At 34.1% G+C, this 25,982-nt stretch overlaps 1 protein-coding gene across 2 annotated transcripts in view; it reads right to left on the reverse strand.

Annotated features, from left to right (window-relative positions):
- CSRNP3 (cysteine and serine rich nuclear protein 3) overlaps positions 1–25,982 on the reverse strand; it is a 215,566-nt gene that overhangs the window by 105,720 nt on the left and 83,864 nt on the right. Inside the window, exon 1 of one of the 2 annotated variants that reach the window (XM_003266188.3) lies at positions 9,004–9,285. The exons of the other annotated variant lie outside the window; for it this stretch is intronic. The gene's annotated coding sequence lies outside the window, so the exon portion shown is untranslated. Of the gene's footprint in view, positions 1–9,003; positions 9,286–25,982 lie in introns of those variants that run through there. 2 annotated transcript variants of the gene reach the window in all.

Consider the following 25,982-nt stretch of genomic DNA (forward strand, 5'->3'; position numbering starts at 1 on the left):
TAAAGAAGGGGGCCAGGCACAGTGGCTCATGCCTGTAATCCTAACACTTTGAGAGGCAGAGGTGGGTGGATTGCCTGAGGTCGGTAGTTCGAGACCAGCCTGGCCAACATGGTGTAACCCCATCTCTACTAAAAATACAAAAATTAGCTGGGCATGGTGATGCATTCTTGTAATCCCAGCTGCTCAGGAGGCTGAGGCAGGAGATTTGCTTGAACCCAGGAGGCAGAGGTTGCAGTGAGCTGAGATAGCGCCACTGTAGTCCAGCCTGGGTGACAGAGTGAGCCTCTGTCTCAAAAAAAAAGGTGGGAGTGGGAGAGGTGTGCAGGGTATAACTAGTAAAACACAGGCTCTGATACAAAGCAGACCCCAGTACCTGAGAATAAATGACAAAAGCCGTGACCTCTATGCAAAGACTGATGCCTCTAAATTGTTCATACCCGCTTCCTTCACCCCAATGGCTAAATTGACTTATGTCCTCCTGATAAAGAGAGGGGCGGCTATTCCATTTACTAATAATTACAAAGAGGTTTTCCATGACCCTCTCTGGCTGGGAGGTACTCAGGAAGCTTTCCATGTTACCTGTACTTGTGTGCTATTGTGATTAGTATTCATACAAGATGGCCAGAACTTGGTTTTGAATGCCTCTTGGCTCTAAACATTGATCATCATTTGGCATTTGGCAAAATGGTATAGTGGAATACACTAGTTTGAAAGTCAAAAGTTCTTCCCTAAGGTTAACTTTTAAGATGGTGTTTTAGTTATCAAAAACAGAGGAAACAACCAAGAACACGATAAGGCTTTTAAAACTGTTGAAATTTGATCAAGTGCCTAGTATAAGCCTACTTTTCCCTCCGTAACAACAAAAGTACCAAGTGAAGTTTATGAAAAATTTATTTTACATGCTTGCCATTAAGACTAAAGAATAGTACTTAGCCTAATTCCTTGGACAATTTGCAAGACTTACCACATTGAGGAAAAAAAAAAACACATGGATCTAAAAGAATTAAAAGTTATTATTATTGCATCACTGGAAGATAGCATTTTTTTTTTCTTCTTAGCACTTAAAAAGTTTCCCTTTGTCCTTTAGAAAGTTTCTGATTGAATAACAAAACAGATGAGGCAATGTAAATCAAAGGCTATTTAAGATAATGATATCCTTTTCCTTTAGAGGAATCATCTGAATAGTGTGAAGGAAAAGGGACTTTAAAAAAACATTTTCCTCATAAAGTACACTAAAATAGACATCAGAATAAAATATGGGCAAGCTTTAGAACTATACCCATCCAAGCACTGGGATCCTGCCAAAGATACTGCACAAAAAATAAAGGAGATTTTTAAAATTACAACAAGTAGAAAAAAATACCTTCGACATTCTTCAAAGTAAATCACCACCTGAAGCACAATATAGATTTTTACTATTTAAGGCAGGGACAGCAAACAATAGTTGTTCAGCCTGAAGCTGACTTTGCATTAAGCAGCAATTAGTAAAAAAATAATATATACTGTAAAATTACCTGGATTTTCAAGTCTCAGCAAATGTTCTATGGAAATGTAAAACTTGTTCACAATAGAAATAAGTTGCACCATAGTCATACAATCTTTTGAAACTTGGACATTCACTGTTTAGAGCAGATTCACCCTTTAAACAAGTTTCACAAAAGTAGAGTCATGATATTCCTGCAATCTATTCTGAACTGGTTTCTAATGTATATTTACCAAAAAGCATTTCTAGGTATGCTAGTATTAAAAAAAAATTTTAAGTAAAAATGTAGATATATTTTTCTAAATTTCTTTTGGAAAACGTTGTGACTAAATCAGTTGATTCAATATTTCTAAACACCAATATGATATTCAGGAAATTTAAAATAGCAATTAATTTGTAACAAAGTGATCACTTCATGATTCACACAAATTAGCACCTTTATGTCATTAGGTAGAATTAGGTGCTTTATGCCCCATAACAACATTGGCTCAGCAAACATTTCTTGGACACTTTCTATGTGCCAGGCTCCCCTTGTAATTGAAAAACTTACAGTCTATAGATGAGATAGAAACTCTGGATGGAGCAGAGATGAATAACTACTGCCTTAATTGCATAAAGTCAGAATGGAAAAATAGTAGAGCAGAGGCACAAAGATGGAAATTTGAAAAGGCTTAAAGGATATAAAAAAAGGGAGCTCAGAAAAGCACATATTGCCACATCACACCTGGGGATTTTCTGGAGACGATACTTCTAGCTGGAATGATTCAAGGTACATATCTATTAAGCCACATATAGTTTGAACCTTGATGACCACGCTGATTGCCTTCTCTACTTGCCCCATTCAAATTCTAACCATTAACTGCTCAGTATCACCTAGGATAACCTCCAATAAAATCCTGGTAGGTTTCTATTTTTGGAAAACACATCTTTTCCTCATCCATTGAAACCTAAGATGTTCCATGAGGATTTTCCGTAACTATGAGTCTAAGCTGAACTTGCCTCATCAGCACCACGGAATCAACTTGTGTGGGTTGAAAAATGTTAATGTTAGCTATCATCTATAATATTCCTATTATGTGCCAGGTATGTATCATGTCATTCCCCTTTCATAAAAATCCCTTGATATAGAGACTAATATTACCACTTTGCCAATGAAGAAGATGAGGCTTACAGGTTTCAAGTACCATGTCAAGGCCACATGGCTTGTAAATGTCAGAGTACATTGTGTAAACAACTCCGGGGTTGGGACTTGAACTTAAATTCTTAACCATTCCCTTATTCAGCCTCTTCACATTCCATGATACAGCCTGAAATCACACATAATATACAACACAATAAAAGCTTTTCCTATCAAGAAAACAGTATACAACATTTTTCTGGTTTTTTTTCTTTGTTCATAAATTGACCTAAATTTATAAGGTTTTATTGTATTAAATAAAGTTACCCAGGTTTGCTAAAGTAAGAATCCTCAGGCCTTTTAATATGCTAGTGTGCAAAAGAGGACCAGAATGAGAAGCTGTTCTCCAAATATGTTGGACTAGATCTCATTCTTACAGAGTCTTTTGATACTAGGTTCATGGAACCAACACTCCTTTAGATCAAGTTCTTCACAGTATATGAGAACACCTACTAAAATGGTATTAGCTGCTTTGTGGATCTTAACATATTATATTAGTGAGATTTCAAAGAAATGGTGGTTGACGGTTCAGTTGTCTTACTTTCCTTATTTATGATTGGGGAGAGTGTAAGACACGAGCATGAACACACGTGGCTAAATGCATTTCTCAATGAATATGTGGATTCATAAGCTTGCATGGAGATAAAGAATTGAGCAAGCAAAAATTCTTCCCATCTAGCATTGTGGTGAAAGGTGGTGAATTTAATGCCAGGATTTGAAAATGAGACGGACCACAAGTCCCAAAATTGGCAAGAAGTATATGGCACCAATGATTAGTCAAAGGCAACCAAAAAATTGGTCTCTGTGTTTTCTTTTGTATACCTGTTAGAGATTCCTCATTTTCCCATTTGATATAAAGTAAGTTCAAATTTCTGTTGATAGTTTCATATTATAGATTCTCATTGTACTAACAAAAGAAATTTTTCATTTATTTGGAATTCAAATGATTTTCAACATTCTGAACAGAAGACAAACTAACAATAAATTTTGCTTATTTTTTATGTTCCTATACTATATGTATGTATCTGTCAGGAGTTCAGTACACAGGAGAAATACGGAGGAAGGTTTCTCTCTTTCTCTGTCCAGGAAAGTCAAAGTGATTTAGAATTGAATGTAAAGCAAAGTTCAAAATTGATTTTTGAATTGCTCTCAAAGGACAATTATTAACTATGTTAAAAATAATACATATTAACATTTAAAAAGAGACAATAAAATTATAAAAAGCATATAAAATTATATATAAAAAGTATATAATAGTAAGAGTGTATTTGGTGTTGGAGAACAGTTGGGAATAGTTTTGTCTTTTGCAGTAAGTGAATATAATGATTAGACTAATAATTATTATGTCATGAAAAAAAACCTAAACTGACTTTCACTTTGCTCTACAAGGCAGTATGATGTGTACTATATTTTTGTTTCATGACAGCTATTAGCATTTTTGAGAACTGGCCTTTGTAGTCATAAACTTTAGCTACTTGGAAAATCAGTTTATATCATACAGATTATTTTCCAACTCTACTAGACAAGGTATTACGATAGCATTACTATAGGTCTAATGAGATCTTTAAAATCATTTTACAATTTTATTGTTCTTATAATTTTTAATAAAATTGATAATTGATGAATTTTATGTAAATTCTAGAATAGGCAATAAAAAGACAATTGTTTTGATTGCTTCTTTTAAAATATTATATTAAAATAGAGAAATGTGATTGTTTTGAATACTCAGTTATTTTGAGCATTTTTCTTCTACATGTTTCAGTAATTTAGTTTTTTTTTTTTTTCTATTTCATAGGCTCCAGAATTTCAGGAGAACAAATATAGCAATAATAAAACTTAAAACCTACACATGTGATTTTGAGATGACAACAGTTATTTGTAGATTTTAGACTGTGTTCCACACTGCCAGACTGAGTAGAACATGTTTGCCCTGAAATCTTTTCCAAGCCTACAATATGGTCTCTAGTTTCAAGTGATGACAAAGACAGACTGGTAATCAAAGAGCAGGAAATTCATTTTTGAAAAATCCTCAAAGATTCCTTTGAAGTCTGATATAACACTATCTCTTTAAGTAGACTAAGTGCATATCCCTAAAGATTTGTTTTTAGATTACTCTATTTATTCTTTTACTTCTCAAATTTGATTTGAATTGTATTTACAAAAATGCATTTTTTCTATATACATTTAGATATTCAGACCACAGACTTACTGTGTATATGCTGCTGAGATTTGTATGGAAGTAGTATGGCTCGAGCTATTGCAAAAGACTTCAAAGTTTTGAGTGAATCTGCATAGAGACATAAATTATCCAGGATATTCAAAGCCATAAATTAGCTGCAGGACATATATAGCTCTCTCGTGGCTCACAGAATCACAACAATTCTCTTTATTTCACATTTGTCTATTATCACGTTTTCTCCAAGAATCTTCATGGGCTTTCCTTCTTTGCCCACACTTTTATTTCCATATTCAGAACATGCTCTGTGGTAGCAGTTGCATTTACAAAGTTAAAAGTACTGGACTACCTAAATGAATGTTAAACTTGGTTCTTTTCTCCCTCTCTGCCTACAACACACACAGGGATTAGTAGACACAAACTACAGGCGCTACTGAATTAAATGTAAAATTAAACATTTTAAGAAAAAACTGTTGAATTAAATATGATTTACCACTGAAAATATTTTCTTTGGCTGCTTGAAATATATATATATATGTGTGTGTGTGTATATACATAATATATGCAATAATATGTATAACATACATATATTGTTACACATATATGTGTGTATATATATATTTATTGTTTTATACATATATAAAACAATTATATATATATTTATTGTTTTATACATGTATAAAACAATTATATATATATATGTGTATGTATAAAAGCAAAGCCTGTAAATATTGTTTGGACCAGAGGACAGCATATTCTGACCAACATAAAAAGAAAACAGCTAATTTAAAAAATAACCCTTTTACCTAAAGTCATTATTGAAAGTTTCAAAAAAGAAACACTTTAGAAGAAAATGTCAGTTTTTGAACTTTTTAAAAGCTCATACAAAACATGAATTCCTTTTCCTAAATTAATCTCAGGATCCTGGATAAATGTCATAATGTCCCCATAGAGTGACAAAGGGTGAGAATCTGGCCCTGAATAACCACTAAGTGAATTTCATAAATATTTGAAATAATTGTCCTTCACTGTTTTAAATAGCTATCCTCCTGTTTTGGTTCCTCCTCAAGCCCCCCTCTATTTTACAATAAAACATATTGTTGCCAAAATACCTCATCTTAATCATTATAATAAAATTAACTCCCTCTTTTCAGGGCAAAGAAAGTAATTAAGTTTAACTAAATATGTACCAGCTCTTTGTATGTAAGCTTCATAAAACTCATTTTTAAATATCTTATGCAAATATAAAAACATAAAGCAGTCATTTCATGGCTAAAAGCTATTTTTGCCTCTTCATCTTTTCCAACATATTTTCATACACATACAACCTGTAATACAGACAGATGCACAGTTGATGCAAATGAAAATAACATTTTTTAATCAACATTGTAACTGCTGAATTGATATACTTAAGTGCTTTAATGATAGGAATAAACAGTTTGATTGTACTGTTTTAATTAAGTTTGTTTGAAAATATGTTTTAGAAATAAAAAAATATGAACAATAAAAGGGAGTACACATTTATTTGGTGCAGGACAGACTTTCCTATGATGTAATCACACATTTTACAAAAGTGTGATATTTCGTGCATGGAAAGAAGACTTTTGTCCTGTCTGTGACATTTATAAGGATCACTTTACAATGCAGACTTAACTGAAAGGAAAAGTCATAGGAAGTTGAACATGTTAAATTCAAATAGCATTATCCAAAAAGTCCCAAAGAAAATTTATAACAATTAGAAAAATCAAAGAAGGGTTTAAAGGATCTAGCCCCAATAGAAGAAATTATTGCCCTGAGAAGATATTTGGCAATAAAATATAGAACAAAAACTCTCAAAACCAAAACGCTTCAAATGGAATGAAAATATACTTATTAAAATTGTCCTTATGCGATTGTGTGAGATATGAACAAAAGAACTCCATTATTTAATACCAGATACAGCACAAGAATCTTAGGCTAGGAACTCGGATCTTATTTTAATACATTTCTTTAAAAAATGTGAAAATCCTCTAAAAGTTGTAAGCCTCAATATTTTTCTAGATGTTTCACCTCAGAGATCTCTCTTCAATAAAGAACTTATCCCCGAAATGGAATTATTTAGAAGCCTAAGCCCAGTTTTTTCTCACATGAAATTATTCTATTGGAACAAAACACCCATGTTTCAAGTAGAGAAATACGAAGAAGAAAATTGAAAAATAAACCAGTTAAGGGAATCCTGAAAACCAGGAACACCCTGCCAATTGCCACTATGAATTAAAATAGCCAATGCCCACCAGTGTCTTTAATACAAATAAAATCAGGCACATCATGAAATGTCACCATACCTGCGTGGCGTGCACTATATAAGGACTACGGCACACACGCTGTAAAATCTTCACTCTCAGAAATAAAGCACACTTCATTTACCTGCTGCAAAACACTGCTGCAGAGAACCCCAGTACGTTTTTTTCAGGCAACTGATCCAGCTTTCCACCAGCCCTGTGACCTTTGAACTCCCTTCTGCCCCCTCCTCTCGCTTCTGCAGTCAAAGCCTCCGAGCTGGTCTCATTTGCATAAGGCTCAGGCAGTCCTCCAGCAGCTGAAACGGAATGCTGGGTAAGGAATTGTGGAACTGCGGTTCTGCCAGGCTACCTGAATCACGGGAGAGCAGGAATACGCGATGGGGAGTGGGCACGGGTTTTACTGGGCTGTCAGCATCACATTTCCCCGTGTCTATTAATGGATAAACGATTTTAACGCTTTGTTTTAGAGTCCCATTCTCACTGCTTACTCCCTCCCCACCAAGAGAAGCTGTCAGCAGCGACTATGGTAACCAAGGAAACCCAAATAGTCAAATGCTTCATTTAAATACGTGTGGAAGGCCAATTTTAAATTTTCATTAACTTCTCTTGTTTTTGAAACACAGCTTTTTAAAAAAATTCAAATACATATTGCACGTATAATCAGGCACATGGGGTATTTCTTTTTGTTGCTGTGGTTTAAACAGCATCTTACAGGCATAAGTTTATATTAGTCACTACACAAATACATGAGGTCACTATAGTAATTCTGTAAAATGTTAAATGTGCCCAAGTGTCTTAGAGACTATCATCCTAAGTGGTGTCCAAAAATTAATTGTAAAGAATTTAGGTCCCAGGATGCCTTTAAAACAATACAGCAGTAAAAATGTAGAGCAAAGTTAAACTATGTATTTAAATCTAAAGATTCATATAGCAGCAATGCTTGTCTGTCTTTGGCAAAGATATTCAGTGTTGTGCTATTATTTGCTAGTTATTTCTTCCCTTATTTTGCTACACACAACAATCTCTCTATTTGAAACATAAACCTCTCTATTGCTCATAAATGCAAGAAGTGGTTATTTTCTACATAGAAAAGGTCACGTGTGTATATATTTTATAAATATACATAAAGACACATAATCTTTCTAAATGGTAAACCAATGAAAATATGCATCATCAAATAATCTCTTAAAAATTAAGCAAATTTGTTTTTCTCTAAATATCAATGAATAAATTTATAAAATAAAAGGTTTTGTGCAATAATCTTTTCCATTTGTCAAAAGAAATATAACATGAAAAATTAAAAGCACACAACAAATAAATACAGATATGTATTACTAAAGTATAAAATACATTGTTCTAATAGTGTTATTTACATTTCAAAATTTCCTTGTTTTTAAATTTTTTAATTCAAATAATTAAATATTCCAAACCTTCCTTTTGCAGTATACCAACACACATCAACAAATTTTGAATGATATATTATCTAATTTATAAGACATGTAAACTATTGCAATACAGATTGTTTTAACACTGGAAAAATAATTCTGAAGCTTTTTAAGTGAGCTATTTGTTAGTAGTATTCTCTTTTATATTATTTCTGCATACATAGAAGATTAAAAATTATTGGACGAATTTATTTCTTACCCATAAATTTTTAAAATAGACTAAATAACTTTTCAGTTTAATATAATGGTATCAACATTTCTCTGTCACATCTGACTACATCGACAATTTAATTGCATTGGGTCAATTCAAGTGCATCCTTAATATTATACACTACGAATATCTTGCAAAGTTTTTGTTTAAGGCAAAACACACCAGCCCATTCTAATTTAAATACAGTCAAACACAAGTAAGTGTTGGAGTAATTTATAAAATCACCAACCTGTTCAAATAGCTGTAGTCTTAGTCCTTGCACTCTTTATTCATTAGGATCCAAAATAAATGATCACTTTATAATATGTGTCAGCATCACCGAAGACACAGTTCTTCCTGGTTCAGAGGAATCTTCTTAAATTTCCCAGCCCTGTGTTTTATTGCTTGTACCATATGCTTTATTGTTCAGCAACAAGAGCTTCACTCTGCACAAAGACTCATTACCTACTGCTTGCTGCACGGCATCAGCCTCACTGAGGCTGCCTATATGTGATCACATGGAGTTTTGTCTGAGAGAGCCAGGCGTGCCACTGACTTCACTGTGTCTATGGATATTTTTATCATCTGAGGTCTACTAGGAGGAAGGAATAACAGATAAGGAAGCTGCTCTAAGTCATTAATGCAGCACAACTTATGGAAATCCCTTCACAAGATTTTTTTTTATTATAAAAAATGTTTGAGCAAGCTCCCGAAGAAGTTAACTAGATTTTATTTTAATAAGAGGCTGAATAATAATTTAAGGAAGGAGAACTTGCAAAAAGCCATTTCCTATCTCATATTTTTCTGAAAGTACTTTTGTACGAATGTTATTAAAGAGCCTTGTGCTACTGAATGATTTGGCAATATGTTTTAACCATTAGATGGCTGGCATTTCCTTTTCTTGGTGTTTTGTTTTTTGTAAAAAGATAATTGCTGTTTCCTTCAAAATATCCTCAATTAAAGTCTCAATCACTAAAAGATACTATATGTGAATAAAAATAGATGTACTAATTACCTTTGATAAAGTAGATGAGAGGGTGAATCTTTTTTATTGATGTATATAAATGAAGTAGATGATTAATTTATCTTTTCAAAAGATGACACATTCCTAGAACAGCTGACTTAAAGGAACAATGCAGATTTCAATGTAAGTTCTAAAGGACATATGGTTTTTATTAATTTTTAAAATTGTAGTAACTTATTTTAGACAGTTTACCTCAATAAAGCATACGATTTACCTTATCTGATTTCAATGTTAACAAGTAGTTTCAGGGAAAACTATTCAACATTTACAGGAATTTTCCACTGCACAAATATTACATTAATATATATACAAATATGTGTGTGTATATGTGTGTAGTCAGATTGTCTTTCTAAAAATATTTTTTAAATATATAAAATTATTTCTCAAAAACTGAAAATGGAATTTGGATTTCCAAATACAGAACTATTTAGTTATTGGAACTTATTTTTAAAAATCGATTTCTTATCTCTTTAATGACTGTCTAAATTAAAATGATGTTTGAAAGCTTGTTACTTTAAAGTCTCAGTGAAAATCTTATGACAAATACATGCGAAGTGCAACAAAGAGCACACACAGAAGGAAAAGTCAGAAGCACTGTAAATACAGATGAGAAAATAAATTTTCTGAATAGTTAGATATACAGTAATTTAATGGCACTTATAAATAATTCAGTAATTAAAAAGTGAATATACATATATATGTATATTTGCTTAAGCCTTCCATTAATAAGAAATTCTTTTGGGGCAAAAAATATTATAACTCAAAATTTTTTGTGTGTCAGCTGAAAGTTTTAAAAATAATTTAAAACCAGAATAGGTAAGTATGGTTAAGTAGCTTAGCTTTTAAATACAATGAGTTAATACCTTTCTTTATAATATTATTTGTAGGGTTAGCATTGATCTAGAATGTTTATGACTTAAATAAATGTTTATGACTTAAATAAATACCTTTTGATGGGTTTTTCTTAACATTGAAAGAAATATTCAGATATGTTTTAGATACCACGATTTTAATGCATTTGTCCCAAAATGTTCATGTTCATTTTTAGCACAGCATTAGAGCTATGCTAAAGCTGCAAAACTTTGGGGCATTAAAAGAAAAGAGCTTATAGTATACTTTGGGTTCTTAAGATATGTACATCCTAGTTAATGTATTTGATCATGTCACCCATGCTAATGTACAAGGAAGTAAACAAAAGGCAGCCATTTTTTTTCTTACTGCATCACTTCAAAAACAATGAAATAAAAAGGTTGCCCAATGGAAGGAAAGAATCAGCAGAAAACTAAGTTACGTGCAAGTTTTTAGAAAGTGAGAGTGAGAGAACAAGAGTTGGGAAATTGGAAAAAAAAATCCACATATATGTGAAATTTGTGTGTATATATGCAAAGGAATAATTTAACAATATGAAAGAACTATAAGTAAATACAAGGAATATGAAAATAGCTAGCAATTAAAACAAATTACCAGTAAAATTGTGAGTCTACAATGTGAAGTCTATAGTGTATGGTATTAAATATAAGAACTGACAATTTATTCATGTTGAAAAAGATATTTAAAGGTGGGTATCAGAACTAGAAAGAGATAGAATGAATCATGGGATGGTAATGATCTCTCCAGGTCAGCTATTGTCATAGATGACCTTGGTGAGTTATTCCAGCATCTTATGCCTTAGTTTTCAAGTCTGCACACCAGGAACAGAAAAGTCTCTGGAAAGTATGTCATGGAAACCTATAGCAATAATTTGTACTTCAGTTCCTTAAATTGGCTTTAACCAAGTATTGTCAACTAATATTTATAAAATGGAAAGATATGATGTAAAATCTAATGATTGCTTAAAAGAATTTTTAAATAAATTATTCTAAACACAGACAAGTATAATAAGTAGATAGGACTTTTGGAAGTAAGAGGTGATTTTTTTTTTCTAATACATGCAGAAAAAAATAGAATTAAATTTAAGAAGTACTATAATTTGAAATCTCATAAAATTGCCTCAGGATAAAAACAAATTACAAAATATGCCCATCCTTCTAATCAAAACTCTGGAATCAGTGAGATTGCAAGAGGATAGCCCCAGAGATTCTCAAATTACACAATGAACAATGGTGGCTCTGCTTATAAAACAATTTTATGGGCCAAGAATTTTTTAAATATGAAATTAACAAAGAAACACAAGATCATAGCTTTAAGAAGCAAATTCCATCCAAGATTAAAAGGATGTTTTAATTTACTTTGGCATATGAAAAGCTGTGAATTGGAAAAAAATTATGTCAGCTCTTACAATTGACTCTTTATTAGCTTGTTTTTTCTCTAAAGACAAATAGGCCTCATAGAATTCTTTTATTTACTCCCCTTTCCTACAAAATAACCAAACCTTATCAGAAGTAATCCAAAATATTTGCTATCCAGTTCTTGCAGTAATTTAGACATGAACTTATGCTAACTGGACGATCTCTTGAACATTCTACTGCATGAAGAAAGATTTACTAACACCATCACCTGTGTTTCCTGGAACCATATTAACTGGTATGTATACCACTTGCTACTATTAGATTCTCCCTTGATGAGGCTGGATTTTCTTGCTATATTTTCTTCTCCTTCACAACACATTCAGAGAAGTCAATACATTGGCTACGTCACCCTCAAAATCCAGGACTAATTCAATTCAATTTAACAAGCATTTATTGAGAAGCTACCATGTACCAAGCTCTGAGACAGTTGCTAGGGATGTAAAAATGAAATATACACTGTTCTCAAGGAGATCATAGTCTCTTTAACTTAAAATTAAAAAAACGTGCTGAGCATGTTATGTGAAAGTGTTAAATGGTACTTTTTCAAAAGTTTGCATATTTTATTGAGTGAATATGTATTTTATGTATATATTTATTTATTTTCAATGTGTCTGCTAAAATCAGAAAAATTCTTTTTGTAAGTAAAAATAATTTATCAAATGTCAAATTGTAATTTATACTGTTCCTTTTGGATATTATAATTTAGAAGAGACAAAACTTAATAATAAGATATTTTAAATAAAATAAAAATAATGGCTACAAATTCTTTGCAATTCTTTCCAGCAAGAGGTGGAGTCTAATTTCCTCCATCTTTATTCTTAGTTGGTCTGAGTGATTTGCTTAACCAGTAGAGGCTGCAGCAGTGATGCTCTGGAAAGTCCAAGTCTAGGTCCTAAGAAACCCTGTGGCTTCCACTTGAGCCTCTTGAAACACTCTGTCCAAGAACTCTGAGCTGCCATGTAAGAGGGTTCACTACCCTGAGGCTGTCATGCTGGAGAAATCACATATAGGCATTCTGGGAGAAAAGGGAGTTCCTAGTAGTAAGTGGTACTTTGGGAAAAGCCCAGAAACGAAGGCAAGAGCTTTACTAACTATAATAAGAGGGACTTTGAAGAGACTTGGGTGACAGGAGATTTAGGCGTGTATTGGGACTTTGAAGGGGGATGTCTGGTGCTCTCTTAGATCCTTCTGAGGCTGAGGGTGAGAAGATGTTTGCAATATGCAGGACATTGTAAAGTCACCAGGGGATAAGATAAGAGGTATGGGCAAAGTAATGAGTAAAGAAGACAATTTTGGCAGTTGAGGAGAGGCTAGCCTGGTGGAGCACTGGGGCAGCAGCTGGGATCTGATGAAGAATCAGGGAGAAACAATGGGGGCATGAAATAAAGGCGGTGACAGAGGAAGGAGAAGAAAGGAATCCATCAGAAAGAATGATGACATATTTAAAATTGTTTAGATAAACCGGTCTCTGATCTTATTGATAGCCTTAAAAGTCAATGGTTCAATGATTAAGCTGCCAATTAGACCCAAAAGAGCATTAATTAAACTAGTTTTGTTACATAGATTCAGTAATTTCACAAGTATTTTTATTTGTATTTGCCTCAGTTGGTTAAACTTTCCAGCACTGTGAAAAATTATTAGTATCAAACATGGTTAATGTTCTGTTTGGGAGGCTGAGAGTAACTGTAGAACAATAGGACCTCCCTTAAATAAAGTACACAGTGGACAGTGTTTATATTTTTTTCTTGTGTCTGATTTCCAATTTAGGAAAAAAAACGTGTGGAAAAGACAAATGTGTTTAGTTATGCAAAGATAAAAAACAGATAATTTTGGATAATGCAAACTAAGACTTAAAACACAAACACACGTACATACACACACACGCCACCATTACCTATTGAAGTAAACAAGCCTACTGGAGTTTTATCCTTTCAATTTTTCATTCTATTTGGATATTAGACTACCAAAGCAGCAGATGTTAGCTTCAGTGGCCAGTGAATGGCCATTCAGAATGTTGCAGGTTAAGTGGTAGGGATAGCTCTATAATTGCTGTTACTGCATCTACAATATGTACATAAATCATTTGAACATGGCTGTAAAGAAGTCTTTATACAAAGTGACACAGAGAAGAAAGTATCCAGATTTTTTCCCCACCCTTAAGTCTCTATCATTACAAAGGCATTAGAAAACAGCATTTATGGAGAGAAAAGAATGAAGCAAACCTTCTCTCAGAGAACACGAAAGATACATTTATTTCTTAGTGACCATAAATGTTGACTGTAATGATTTCTTCTTATGCTGAATTAGATGTCTAACCTGTGACAAAATAAAACATGGAGTAAAATAGCATACGCTGAAGTCAAATATGAACTGAGCAGGTTTAAAAAAAAACAGGACTGATGGTTTTTCCATCAGTCCTATTATTGGTTGCACCATAAGTAAAAGGGTTATGACACTGCCTTTGGGGTCAAGGCATAAGAAAAAGAGTTTTCTATATTTTATTTCACCAATACAAATCCACAAGTACTTGGCTAATAGAATGAGCATACGTTTATTTGTATCACAGAGATATACAGAAACAACTTTGGCATATTAATCTACTGGGTTCATTTATTGATTTATGCATTAATTCATACATTTATCCATTTCACATTCACTGAGTTCTATACTCTTGGAACCAAGTTCGTTATTCTGCTATGTTAGGGAGATGGAGTCTGCAAGCTAAGTGGCTCTCCATCTAGAGGCAGGGACAGATACAAAGAGATGTTACAGCATAATGAAACGAGTTCTATAATTGAAGAATATATAAGAATATACAGCCTGGGCAATGCAGTGAGCCCCTGTCTCCACAAAAAAAATTTAAAAATCAGTTGGATGTGGTGATGTGCAAGATACTATCTAAAAATAGCTAATAGTTATCAAGAATTTACAAAATCCAAAGGGCTCTGCATGTATTAATTACCTTGTATAACCGTCACAACAAGCCTATGAGGTAGCTACTTTTACTATCTCCATTTTACAGATGAAACCATTGAGGCATCAAGTGATAGAGACTGTAATCCAACCCAGGTAGTGTGGTTTTAACCCAGTATGGCTCTACTGTGACATCTTATCTAAGGTAGTCGTGGTGGGCTTTGCAGCAGAGGTGACATGGGAAATAAATCTTCAGGAATGAGTAGGAGTTCTTTTATGGAAAATAAGGGTATTCTAGGCAGAAGGGCTAGAATGTACACAGATATTGAGGCATGACTAATGTATGTGTGAAGGAAACTAAAAATCACTCCGAAAATGCTAAGATTTTTTTTATCTCGATAGGATTGTGCATTTGTAATGCTGGGATGTTTGAAATGCATCTTAGAGTCTGTCTGTAGTCATACAAGGTATTTGACTGGTTTGATTACAACTGAGTTTTATTAAATAACTCAGGAGTCTCTTAAAAGAATGAATTTGACAGAGGGTTTGGAAGATGGGAGATTCACAGATTTTTGTCTATGAACTCAGATAGACAATTCTGTCTGTCACAGTTAACTTTTAAAAGCACAGAATTTCCCTCAGTGGCCCGATTAAAGGTTAAGAAAGAACAAAGAGTGCTTACTTTGTTTACAATAAAACTTCAATTGAATTTATCTTGAATACCATCAATTGAACTTAATTGTAATGCTCATGTAAGAAAATTATATAAAAGTATTCTGTGCAGATTAAAATCATGCTCCTGATCAGGAAACCCACCTCCATACTTTCTATTAATCATACAACTCGAATAAATACAAGAAATAAATTAAATTTCTCCTTTAGGCAAATGTTTTAATGAGCTTAATTCCATGGCTTGCTATTAATGCTAGTGGCTGGCTTCTTTGATATGAGGCATGCATTTTCTTTCTTGTTCATATAGTCAGCTTCCTATTTAGTATTCATTATTCATGTCTATTTTTATCAAAGAGCACTATTACACGAAACCATGATCCAAACATATTTGGCTCTGTTTTTTATTTATGGAAGGAAGGGAATTATACAGCCTTCTTACACTGGGGTATGACTGTTATATACACATGTTGTTACAGTACGCATGTGTTCCTTCATATTAGAAGGTAGTGGCATTTAATTCTCATGGTCTTACTAAAGGACAGATATTCTTTTCACACCTTTATTAGTTTAGAACATCAACATTTCATTCAAGAAAAGCACTTAGCCTTGTAAACAAACTAGTTAAAACAAGTTATTTTGATAACAATCTCAATAAACTCTACTTAGATATTCTAAGACTTTCTTATGTGAATAGCCAACTATGTGGTATTAAGCACAGAGAGAAGTATAAACACATTTTATTGGAATATTATGGCCCCTGATAACTTTAGCTGACAACCGTGGATACTACAGCAACCGCTACTCTTTGTAGGCCATAGCATGATTTGGATCTTTGCCTCTTTAATTACTGATGATTATCTATGGAACATGCAATTATGATAGCTGCGACAAAACTGGGCGTTATACTGCTACTGTTTCCCAGTCACTCACAGTGAGGTGCTTTAAAGTTGTCGCTATATATTCATTACATCATATTTATACAATATTTATTTGCCCTAGGAAGCCTATGGCTACATCACTCCGATTTACTATATTCTATGGCCACTGTGGAACCAGGTAGCAACAAGAAGAATGCAGCTTTTAAATACAAAAAAATCTTAAGAAACCACATTTATAATAATCAAAGCTTTAAATCACCCAAATATATTTAACAGATATTTATATATAGTACGATATATAAGTATTTACTATATATAGTAGGACATCAGATAGCAATTAAAATCAGTCATTATGATTTTGTAAAAACAATAAGAATGTTTACAAAACAATAATTAGTGAAAAAATTGGCCAGAAATACAAACAAATACGATGACAACTAATAGGAATAGAAAAAGACTAAGGAGAAATATAAAAAATTTAAGGGATTGTGTGCTAGTATAAAACAATATGCACACTGTGATCTCAGTGTTTTAAATATACATGAACATAAAATAATAGGAAAAATATAATCAAAATTATAAAATCTCTTAGAATTACATAATAGGTCATTCTAATTTTCTACTTGGCTTTTTCTATATTTTCCATCTTTCTGTTATTAATACAATGCCAAATTTAATATTAGAATTATTATTGTAATGGAATTAGTTGTTTTAAAATTATTTTAATAAGAAGAAAAGCATTTTTTAAAGGAATACTGTTTAAATAATTGCAACTGCTGGTATATTTAAGCTTTTAGATCTCAAGGAAATTGATCTTTGCTACCACTCTCCACTCATAGGCTGAATTTGAAACTTGATACCATACTAGGATCCCTAAAGACTTGATTGCTTTGATTGATGAACAGATTTCTTTGGAAATTTTCTGTAAGAAATCACACACTATGCTGCTCTTCTAAATTTGCTTCCCAGGTACTGCAAGGGGGTTCACGTAACTGTTTCCATTCTTTCCCTAGGTGGCGATAGACCAAAAGGGGTGATTAGAGGTGGCACATTTAGGTGTCAGGGAGTGACACCACAGAGCCAGCTGCCAAACCCTACATGATGATAAATTAGTTTACTTGTCTGGGGGTAGCGAGGGAGATTTTATTTTCATGAAAAATTACAAGGGTGCTACAGGGATGTGGTACTTGTTTAAGTTGGAGGAAGATCTTCAGAAGCTACAAAAATTTGTAGCTGGCATTATGTAGTTTCACATGAAATTTAACAGCAGAAACATCAGAGAAGGCCTGTGGCACATGTGTCTAATTGGAAAAATATTAGTGTCTTAATACTATGTCTCTGTTATGCTCAGAGGGTGCCTGGAAGACAAAAGTCCAGCAGCTGAACTCGTGCTTTCTTGCTATCCCAGAGAGACCTGGTGCTGAAGTTTTCTGAACCTAAGCATATTGTCACTGAATTTTGTTATGGTTATTAATTGTGATAAAAGAAAAACTTCAGCCAAATTAGATTTAAAGGAGTTTAATTGGGCAATGAACGATTCACGAATTGGGCAGCCCCCAGAATCACAGCAAATTCACAGAGACTCCAGTGCAGCCACATGGTGGGATAAGATTTATAGACAAAAGAAGGGAAATGAGGTACAGAAACAGCTGGGTTGGTTACAGGTTGGCGTTTACCTTATTTGAACACAGTTTGAACACTTAGCAGTCTATTAGTGGTTGAAGTATGGCCACTGGGTTGCCCAACACTCAGTTATTGTTACAGGTGCATACTCCTAAGTTAGATTTTCAATTTTGTCTGACTATTAAGCTAGGTAACAGTCCATCCACTCCTCCACCAGGATTCACATATAGAAGTATGGGGTCCTTCTCAGCCATATTTAGTTTGCTTTAACAATTGTGTACTAAAAGAGAACCAATCATTACATAGTGTTTCCCAGGCAACAATTTGAGAGGTAGCTTTTAATTTGTGTTGCCCAATAAATCTTTGGCTACAAATAGGAGAGTCTGGTATAGAAGCACATTTTCAGTCTATAGCACAGCAGTAATGTTAACATCATCCTCTGACTTCTCACACTGTCTTCTCTCCTTCATCAAGTTAACTCTCCCACCCTCTTGAAGGCTCAGCTTTAAAGGGCCCCTCTTTAGAGCCTCTTCCCATATCCTTTTACATGGAGTGAAAAAACTTGTCCCTTTCACTCTTTCATATCTCTTTATTATTCTACTATAAATTTTATAACACTATGCCTTGTTAATGTGTTTGTATTTCTAGAAAGATATTAATAAACTACAATCTCAAGAACAAAGGCCTTGTCTTATTCATATTTATATCTTTAGAGTCCACCTCAAACCTTTACCATGAGAAATGCTCAACACTATTGAAAAAGTTTTTGTGAAAGTGCTTTTAGAATATAGACATAAAGTGGACACAAGCTTTGAGACAGCTATCTTTAGAATGTGCTGGTAAGATTCAAATTGCTCAGAGGACAGAATTATTGTTTAACACTTACTTCCAGTTTGTGTTTTTCAAGCTTGTCTAAATGAACCAGATGAAAAGCTGGAGATACTGCATACACTTTCTCCCCCAACAACAGGGTTATGAGAATTGGATCAGACAAAATGTTTTGCAATTTGTCCCCAGTTGCAGCTGTTCCACAGCTGGTAACACATTTTCAGCCTTGTTAAAAATTTCTCCTACTGATAAAACTTCTTGGGCCCTTCTCTCAAGCACCAATCATCATTATCATCCCCATTGTCAATGACTTTTCTCCTTTCCCTCTTTTTCTTTCAAATGCAGAAGAGATGTGCTTCAACCTGTCTGCATGTCTGTCCAAGACCAGTTCTGTGATTTTGCACACAGTTATCTAACATAGTCTCTTTGGAGTCACAGGGAGATTTCTTTTAAAATAGGGACACTTGTACATCAGGGGGTGTTCGGGCTTTTCTAATGGCCCTTTGTAAACATTTTTACATTTTGGATCAGCACATCAGCAAATACATAATACTACTTCTGTCAACAAAAGCTTTCTGTCAACTCATGGCCGTGTGTTAAATAAAAATTGAAGTTAGAATAAAATGTTCATGTGTTAATTAATATTACATATAAAAGGAATTTCCATGTATATTCATTCAGAATTAATTTCACTGGACTTTATTCATATTTAACATAAGAAATACTTATTGAGACATTGATTAATAATGAGAATCCCTCCCTGCCCATCCCAGTTAAACCTACAACAAACAGACCAGAAAGAAAAAGGGCTTACAAAATAGAAATTCATTACTGGCTTTTTGCCTATCACAACTGTCTATTCTTTCCATTTAAGAGAAAGAACATACTGTGGGGTAGCAAATATTAAAATTTCAGCTTGTTGTGGAGAATTTCCTAAGACAAAAGAAATTACAATGTGAACTGTATTGCAGCAATTTTGTAAACATTGGCATTAAATTCACTGAAGAGGGAGTAAATGTAATATTTGCAGAGAGAATACAATCCAAATGAGCAGTCCATTTTGGATTCAGTGAATAAATTACCAATGCTAAAATGACTTTTTGTAGAATATCAAGAAACCAGAACAAACAGAAGAATCGTTACTGAATTGAAAAAGTAAGAAATTACTCTTGAAGAAGAGAAAAAAAAATCAAACATTCTCATTTTTTGAGCTCAATTTCATATGGTCTTTTAGGGGGTTCCTGTGTCCTAACCTGAATATATTCAACCTTTGATGGACTCAAATTTTCTCCTGAGAAGTTTTAAACATTTGCTTTCATCGTTAGGTAGACATGAAAGGTAGAAGGACCACTTACCTCAGTTTTACTGACAGCAAATGTAAGGCATAAAGATTTCAAGTGGCCACTTTCCTAGTTTAGACTAATGCTCTTTTTGACTCAAGTATTCTGACTTTTTATTATTTAACTGCAGAAAAATTTAAATTTTATTCAAAGGCAGAATTTGACAAGCAGTAGTCCTTACTAACTAATATAAGGAATTAAAGTATTTCCTTTGGTATGTAAGACGGATAGTATTTAAAGGCATGTTTTCTGGCCCTAAATCCACTATGCAAAAGTGGACAGCTATCACTAAATATAAAAGTAATAGCATTTTTTTGCTTCTCAAATGTAAGCTCCACTGAGCCAAATCAAATCATGAACACTAGTGAAACAAAGAGTTTAAAGCGATTAAAGACATACCACTAAAAGACTAGATCTGCAAGCCAAGTACATAAACGGAAAAAGTCTGGTTTACCATAAGGATCTGCATTTCACATCTGATCAAGCAGTTAACAAAATTATACATAGATATTTTGAGCTTTGCTTTTAGAGAGTACACCTGATTACTGAATTGCTTTGCTTCCTACCTAAAACAGAATGATTTGAATAACTCAAACTGCATTTGGTAGCAAATGCTACAAAACTGCAGTTATGCTTCCTGTGGTTTAGGTGGACACAATCAGAGTAGATAAGATGGCTGTAGGGAATAGAGAGACTCACTCAGTGGGAACCAGATGGCTTAAGGGCAGAGAGAAAAGACATTGTAAAGCTTGGGTTAGCTACAGAGTATCACGACAGAAGAGGGTGCAGGAAAAGAGATAGATGAATAAGGATTGTTCATGATCATTATAAAAGTTGTGGTTGAGGTGATTGCTAGCAAAAGGTAGTAACTACTCAATTCTCTTCCTGCACAGGCTAGTGACATGGGTAATTTTCAAAATGGCTTTACAAAAGTCACTGAGCAATTTCTTCTGCTTCTAGGGATGGCTATATCTATACTATTTACATTGATATTCCCATTCAATAAACATTTTTAGGAAAGAAGTCCATCATTCCACCATATAACAAGGGGAAAATTTCCTGGTAAAATAATAAGAACATTGTGAGCTCCCTAAGGAAAGCAATAGAAACGAATTGTAATCTTTGTCTTTGGATAAGGAGTACAAAATGATCTGTCAGTTTAAGAAAAATTTTTGCTCACATCTGTAATCCCAGCACTTTGGGAGGCTGAGGGGGGTGGATCACAAGGTCAGGAGATCGAGACCATCCTGGCTAACTTGGTGAAACACCGTCTCTACTAAAAATGCAAAAAATTAGTCAGGCGTGGTGGAGGGCACTTGTAATCCCAGCTACTCAGGAGGCTGAGACAGGAGAATGCCATGAACCCAGGAGGCAGAGCTTGCAGTGAGCCGAGATCGTGCCACTGCACTCTAGCCTGGGAGACAGAGCAAGACTCCGTCTCAAAAAAAAAAAAAAAAAAAAAAAAAAAAAAAAAAAAACAAAGAAAAATATTACATTCAGAGTAAATTGGGACAAATAGAATAGGAAGATACTTAAAGTGCACAATACATTTAATATTTGTTTTTATAGATCTCTTAATTGTATTATTTTACATTCTAATGTGTCAAAGCTAAATGGTGACAATGGAGCCTGATTTTCCTCATTAGTACCACTATTAGTTTCATTACACATCCCTTTTCCTTTATTTATTTGTGAATGACTCTGGGACTCCTTCTATAAAGTCTATTAATAAATTATTTTTTGTTCATTTTTTTAAAAATGTCAATTTCCCAGCATTTATCTTGGTCTAGTGTATTTAAAGGTTTATCAGTTAGAAAGCTAAAAATTAAGATAGTAAAAAGCTTGTTCAACTGAAGACCATATCCTATTTCACTTAGCCTTTATCTATGAGGAGTATTATACCATGTAGAACAAGTGATCTTAAAGGGGACACTTTCAGCAGTAGAGATCAACAGTTGAGAGACTGTATTATTTGTATTTCTCACCTTCACACACCAAGCTCTTTTTCTAGTACCAGAGAGATTTATTAACAAAACTGGCAAAGTACCAAAGAGCTAAAATTTTGAATATAATGAAAATAGTCAGAAGAAATAAAAACTCCTATATTCCAATTTCTATATGATTAACAGGCAAACTAATTTGCTTTTTTTCTTCTCTGCATATTTCTGTCTCTCTCTCTCTCTCTCAGTAGTCTCTGACACATCACTTTATTGAAGCCTATGCTGCCCTCTAGTCTATGCTGTACCATAGATGATTTAGATGAGTTTGTAGATTTGGTTAGCTGGGAACTATACCACTGTCATCAGTCACATTAGAGTATCCCTTTCAGCAATCTATGCCTACTGGAAGATTAATAATGAGAATAATCATGGCAAGATGAATGTCATTATAGGTCGTCATGTGTACAGCTCCCTTTAGAGATGCAAAGATTGATTGTGGGAACTAAAGAACATTAGATAACTGAGTGCTGGCAAAATTAATTTTCCCATTCACTATAAATTGAGTAATAGGTAAAATCATTGACACTTTCACATGCATGCTGTTTACTTTAATTTTTTAAATTTGTAATTATTGTGGCTACATAGTAAACAAGAGGGATCTGGTGATTTGGCTAATCAGAGTAAATATGTGTATATTCATGTAAATGTGTGTGTGTGTGTGTGTGTGTGTGTGTGTGTCTTACAAACTCTTTTATTACCTTACCTGAACATTTTCACCTTGTTTAATGGTGGAATGATGGATTTCTTTTCTACAAATGGTTTTTAAATGGAAGTAGCAATTTAAGTGATACAGATATGGTCCTCCCAAAAGGCAGAGAAAATTGCTCACTAATTCATGTAAAACCTTTGAAAACATACATGCCATGATAAAAGGTAAACCTCAAGCTGGTCATGTGGACTGCTCTTGTGCTTTCAGATAACCCGTCATCAGCAATTATACATTTAAATTCTTTTAAGATCCAGGCTGGCAGTATATTTGTATGAGCAGGTATAAGGCACCAGCAACTGTGACAATGGCAGTGAATGAGTAGAGTATACCCAAGGACATTGATATTCAGACTCTTAAAATCCACCATGCTGGCCAAATAAAATAAACAAGTGTTGCCATATTCTCTACTCCACAATAGTTTTTTTCCCCCCTTAATTTTTCAACTCTCCCTGTGGTCCTGATTTTCTTTTTACATTATTAGTGGCTTTTTAAAAATCTGCATGAATACCTTCTCTTTGTATAGTGTTTATTCTCAAAATTCCCTTAGTAACTTATGGAACTATTCAGATTGAAAAAAGGGAAAAATGGCCAATATTAATAAGAATATTAACTCTCTCTAACAATATTGACTCCATTTAGCAAAGTGAAAATTAAATAAGAAACCAGATTCCATTTTCTTCACACCTCTAAACATAACATCAAACTTTAATAAATGCAGGCTACATAGTAAGAGAATTAAATGCAAGCCCCTAAGGGCAGAGGTTTCTAGGAATGTGCTTATAATAGAGTTTCACCTGGGATTCAATTAAATATTTAGTGAGAATGGCTGAAAGGAAGGCACTGTGCTGAAAGCTGTGCGGGAGGCAGAGATGAATACGACACAGTTTTTGTCCTCTAAAATGTCATGATCAATGGCAGCCAACACATTTAACTTAGAGTGTGGGGTATATATGGTTGTGGGGGGAGCTCCCTCGTCTTTCTCCTCCAGCACCAACAAACTGATCTATATTTGCACAGTCCTATCATCCTTTCCCCCAGTTTTACAAGATGAAGTATCCTTTTATTCTTTTCAAGGCCAATCTTTCCTTATATGCCCTTGATCCCATTTTCTCCCTCTCTCAAACTCCCTCTCCCTCTTTCTTCACAGATATGATACTATAAACCAGGAGTCAACAAGTTCTTTCTGTAATAAGCCACACAGTAAATATTTTAGGCTTTTGCAAAACATATGGCTGCTGTCACAAGTACTCAACTCCATTGTTTTAACGCGAAAGCAGCTGTAGATAAACAAATACATAAATGTATGTAAACGAATGAATGTGTCTGTGTTCCAATAAAACTTTATACGTAGACATTAAAATTTCAGTTTAATAAAATTTTAATGTGTCATGAAGTGTTCTTTTCTTTCTTTTTTTCGATCACTTAAAAATGTAAACCACTATTTAAAGGCCATACACAAACAGGTAGTGAGGCAGATTTGTACAACAGGCCATAGTTTGCTGACCCTTGCTATACAAGATTGCCACTTTTGCCACCCTTCCTTTTCGACTTCCCCTCAGCCTATAATCACACTGAGGAGAATATTAAAGATATTTAGCAATGACTCTGGTTTCTAACCAATCCAAATGGATAAGTTAGTCAATTAGAGCTGGTACCAGCTGTAAACAACTATTGGGTAATTTCAGTGTGTTCAGGCTAACTATCAGTTCAGATCACACCCTCTCATTTTATTCAAAAGCCAAAACAAGAGAAGCTCTTCTTGCATTGCCATATTGATATTGTTCCACCATCATTTTATGTCCAATATTTTTGAGAATTATTCTACTTTCTCATCTCTCACTCAGATTCAATGAATCTGCTCCCACTGATCTTTTCAAACTGACCTTTTCAGTACAGATTTTCTTTTTCATATTTTTCTCAGACCTTTGGAAATGTTCTATTTTTGTCACTCACATTACATTCTCCTAGTTTTCTTCCACCTCTCTGACTTTTGATTCTTGATTGCCTTGCAGGTCCCTCTTCATCCAACCTTCTCTCCTGCAACCATTCCCACTTGGAGGTCCCCAAAGTTCTTGACCCACTACTTCCTGCTCCCTTTCTGTTTGCCTTGGCAATCTAATCCATTCTCAGGGTTTGACTTTTATTTTTTTGTAGATGACCTCCATATCTACATCTCTAACCTTGACATCTCTTTAGACCTTCAAACTTGTTTCACCACTTGGATTTGCCTCAGAAATCGCAAAGTCAGTGTGTCAAACAGTGAACCTATAGTCATTGCCATCATACATCCCTCTCCTCTTGCATCTCGTATCTTAGTCTGATAACACCATCCCAGTTGCTGAATCCAAGAAACCTGGAATTACCCTCAATGCTTTCCTTCCCTACCCCTAATTTGACTTATTTAGTTACTAATAATCACTGACTTTTCCTCCAAATGTTTCTCAGTTCTGCACCTTCAGCAGCATCCCTGCTACTGCTGTCTTCCCCTAAAGAGACCACGGCACCAGTCTAGTCACTGGTGCCCCTTTTCACAGTGTTACCAGGTAGGCAATCTAAAACACAAATCTAAACCAAGGAAGTCCCCTGCTAAACTCCTGAGGGACACACTGTGAAGATACTAGACATGGCAACAAGTCCCTCCACCATCTGGACTCCACTTCCTGTCTCAGTCTTATCTTTGATCATATCCTATGTTGTTTTTTATTCCCCAATAATAGAAGCTGAACATAAAATGCAACCTTATGCCTTCATGACATTGCACATGCTCTTCCTATTATCTAAAATAGCTCATCTTTTCTTCATCTGACTAATGCCTACTCACATATTAAGATTCAGCCTCCGAATTCACAAAACTGGGATAAGAGCCTTTTGTCATTGTTTCCATTTTATTTGCCCAGTTGTATTGAAAGTGGTCCTTCTCGCCTATGTAACCATCTCAGCTTCACCATCAATGA

The sequence above is a fragment of the Nomascus leucogenys genome, chromosome 17 (assembly GCF_006542625.1).
Source record: "Nomascus leucogenys isolate Asia chromosome 17, Asia_NLE_v1, whole genome shotgun sequence".
Lineage (NCBI taxonomy): Eukaryota > Metazoa > Chordata > Mammalia > Primates > Hylobatidae > Nomascus > Nomascus leucogenys.